Source organism: Furipterus horrens, unplaced genomic scaffold (genome assembly GCF_987537825.1).
Source record: "Furipterus horrens unplaced genomic scaffold, mFurHor1.1.pri manual_scaffold_17, whole genome shotgun sequence".
Lineage (NCBI taxonomy): Eukaryota > Metazoa > Chordata > Mammalia > Chiroptera > Furipteridae > Furipterus > Furipterus horrens.
This window is the reverse complement of record NW_028327187.1, coordinates 79938871-79943019: the sequence shown is the minus strand read 5'-3', so window position 1 is coordinate 79943019 and position 4149 is coordinate 79938871. Positions and strand designations below refer to the sequence as shown.

At 43.7% G+C, this 4149-nt stretch overlaps 1 pseudogene; it reads left to right on the top strand.

Annotated features, from left to right (window-relative positions):
- Nucleotides 1-2770: 2770 nt before the first annotated feature.
- Nucleotides 2771-3581, top strand: LOC149991390 (RNA-binding protein 3 pseudogene; annotated as a pseudogene).
- The last annotated feature ends 568 nt before the right edge of the window (nucleotides 3582-4149 follow it).

Here is a 4149-nt window from a genome sequence, read left to right as displayed (position 1 = left end):
AACTCTCATATACTCTTCTCCCAGCTTCCCCAAATGTTACTATTTTACATAATCATAGTACAATGATCAAAACCAAGAAATTAGTATTGATAAAATACTATTAATGAATCAACTTAAGTTTCTACCTTTGACTTTATTCAGATTTTACCAGTTTTCTCCCTTATATCCTTTTTCTGTTCTTGGATCCCACATTACAATTAGTTGTGATGCCTCCTTAGTATCTTCTAATCTGTGACATTTCCTCAGTCTCTCCCTGTCTTTCATGACCTTGATACTTTTGAAGAGGACTGATCCATTATTTTGTAGAACATCCCTCAATTGGCCCTGGTTGGTGTGGCTCAGTAGATTGAGTGCTGGCCTATGAACTAAAGGGTCACCTGTTTGATTCTCAGTTCAGGGCACATGCCTGGGTTGCGGGCCACGTCCCCAGTTGGGGGCATGTGAGAGGCAACTGGTTGATGTATCTTGCACAAGTTTAATAGGTGTAAATGATATCAACTTGCATTTGAATTTGTATTTATTCAGTGACTACTTAGTTTGAACATTTTTTTCATGTACCTGTTAACTTTTTTATATCCTTTGTAGACCTGTTCATATCTGAAGGCTTCTCCAAAGGTTTCTCTTCTGTGTAGCCTTCACTGGTGGTCCCAATCCTGTGGGAAGCCCAGATCCCAATCAGAGCTTCTCCACTCTGTACTGTAGGATTCTCACAGATGCCTCTCTGTCTCTGATTTCTTGAACTGTTTGAACTAACATCTCTGACTCTGGTCCTCAGGAAACCCTTCTTTTCAAAGCCTCCCTTTGGATCAAGGCCATGGTGTAGTCATTATTAATACCTCCTTGCTGACTGAGGACTCGACTCCTGTGCCCTCCACACACCCGTCTCAGCCGTGTATGTGCCCAGAAGTGATCCTTCCTGTCCCAGAGCTATCCCTTTATCAGAAAACCCCAGAGACATCCCACTGTCCAAAATCTCCTGAAAGGATGCTGTGCAGGGTCCTCTCAGGGGAAGGAGGTATTATAGAAAGCATGAGTGGAACAGAGTATCCAGAAGGTTTCACTCCTATGAAGGTCCTGGGGCTACCTAACTGGACCAGACCATGAGGGTAAAACATGAGGCACCCTCTACTGACAGAAGGAGGGATGTGTGGCAAAGATGGAGTTTCGGAAAAGCATGAGTCCTGAGTGCCAAAAGAGCACTGGGAAGGAGGCAGTGGGGAGGCTAGGGGAGGGAGAGATACCTATGGCCTACAGTGACTTCTGACAAATGATGGGCATGGCCCTGGGGGCACCACCATGGTCTTGCCCCTCCTTCAGCAGCTTCAGCTCTAAAAAACCCTTCCAGATTAGGCTCTTCTGTTCTGAGGCAGACTCTTGGTGCCTGCCCACCATCTTTCTCTCGGACTCCTGGCCTTATTGTGGCTCCCTTCCTCTGCTCCTTTTCTTATTTGAACCACTTCCCTTCCCTCGCCCCAGCATTCCACAAAATCCAGATCTAATCACAGTTACTCTAGGATGTCTTTTCTGGGTCCAAGTCTTCTTCCCCTTCTCCACTTACCTTCCTTCCTAGGAAGGAAAGGAGGGGCATTCTGTCAGCTGTTTAAGGGAAGGGAGATGGAGCCAGAGCATGAAGTAGAGGAGTCTGTTCACCTCAAAGGGCTGGGTGTCCTTCAATGCTGACTTGAACATACCATCTTTCTGGAGGTCACCACAGCCTGCAGGGCTCCCAAGTCAGGCCTCTCCACCAGCTTCAATGAGCCTGGCCCTGAAAAACCTCAAGCCCTGCAAATTCCCACTTTATCTTCCTCCTGCCCTACTTCTGGTGCTCCAATCACTCCTAGTAGGACAAGCTGAGCCCTGCTGTCTGGTCTCCAGGCTTTTAGGTCCTGCTGAACTCTCAGGCTGATTCTTTTCTTTTTTAATTCTCACCCAAGGATTTGTTTATTGATTTTAGAGGAAGAGAAAGGGAGAGAGAGAAACAGAGAAAGACAGAGAGAGCCCCAACTGGGGACTGAACCTCAACCTAAGTATGTGCCGTGACTGGGGATCAAACCTGCAACCTAGGTATGTGCTCTGCTCAGGTATTGAACCCACAACCTTTTGGTGCATGGCTTGATGCTCCAACCAACTGAGCCCCTCGGCCGGGTCTCAGGCTGATTCTTCTCTCTCTGCTCATAATCTGCTCCTCCCCACTTTTTCTGTGGGATCTTCCATTACTCAGTCCCTCATGCACAGAAAAGTGGAAATATTAGCTACAATGTGTGTGTGTGTGTGTGTGTGTGTGTGTGTGTGTATTAGCTATTATATATACACATATATATTTGAAATAGAGAACACAATAGATGAGATATATAGTGGGTTGAATACAGGTGAAAAATGAATAAGTGAGTTGGAAGGTTATATTGAGGAATTCTAGAAAGTAGCAGTAAAGAATAAAAATATAGAAAATATTAATTAAAAAAACCAAGAGACTCCTGGCTGCTGTGGCTCAGTGGATTGAGCATCAGCCTGCGAGCCAAGTGTTGCTGGTTCGATTCCCAGTCTGGGCACATGACTAGGTTACACGTCAGGTCCCCAGTTGGGGGCGCGAGTGAAAGGCAACCACACAGTGATGTTTCTCTCCCTCTTTCTCCTTTCCCCTCTCTCTAAAAATAAATAAATAAATAAATAAACAAACACACAAATAAATAATTTTTTTTAAACCAAGAGATGGAAAGTAGACATGCCCCCAGTCGCTCTGCTCGTCGACCGTAGCTGTGTATTCGGCTGTTTTACTTAATTTGTAGGACCAAAATTCAAAGCCATGTCCTCTGAAGAAGGGAAGCTCTTTGTTGGAGGGCTCAACTTCAACACCGATGAGCAAGCTCTGGAAGATCACTTCAGTAGTTTCGGGCCAATTTCTGAAGTGGTCGTCGTCAAGGACCGGGAGACTCAGCGATCCCGGGGTTTTGGATTCATTACCTTCACCAATCCAGAGCATGCCTCAGATGCAATGAGAGCCATGAATGGAGAGTCTCTGGATGGTCGTCAGATCCGTGTGGACCATGCAGGCAAGTCAGCCCGTGGAACCAGAGGGGGTGCCTTTGGAGCCCGTGGGCGTGGTCGCAGCTACTCTACAGGTGGTGGAGACCAGGGTTATGGGAGTGGCAGGTATGACAGTCGACCTGGAGGATATGGATATGGATATGGAAGGTCCAGAGACTATGGTGGCAGCCAGGGTGGTTATGACCGCTATTCAGGGGGAAATTACAGAGACAATTACGACAACTGAGATGAGGCATGCACACCTAATGTAGATACACAAGGAATAAAACTTCTGATCCAGGATCGTCCTTCCAAATGGCTGTATTTATAAAGAGTTTTGGAGCTGCACTGAAACATCTGTTTTAGTACATAAATGTATTTTTGAATTGAGCTCCCAAGGTAGCTTGTTAAAGACCTTTTAGAAAGTTCCGTGTGTTGTTGTTGTTTTTTTTTTTTCCCTCCCATTCAAAGACAAAATCTGGGACATTATTCAGTTTAGGCTCAGGATTCTTGGCCACACACACACACACGAATGTTTGACCAGACTTTTTTTTTTTCCCACCCCCCAGAAATAATGTGCATCTAGGGACATTTTCAAAACTTATACAGTGTTTACCATGGTTAGGAAGCAATTTCCAAATGTAACTACAGGAAATCAAGAACATGATTACTTTAGAGGTGTTTTTTACTGAAGATCACTGCCCTGATTATGTAGATGTTTCTTAAAATACTTGTGAATGTCATATTTTTTTAATACTGGAAGAAAAATATTCTGTTGTGTTTTCATGTAGCATTTAGGATGTCCTTCATGGAGCTGATTAAAAGGATGAAACCTAAAAAATTGAAAAAAAAAAAAAGAAAGTAGACATGCCAGCATTTTGATAATAGTCTCAGAGGAAGCATAAGAATAAAAAATAAATAAATAAGAGGAGAAAATATTTGAAGAATGGAGATAAATATCCCAAGATTAAGGTTTACTGGGTACAAAATCAATTTACAAACATCATTGTATAGTAGTCCCTCTCTATATCGCTGTTCACTTATCGCGGCCTCACTGTATCGCGGGATTTTTAAAAATATTATATTTAATTATTTATTGCTGATTTTTTGCTATATCGCGGGATT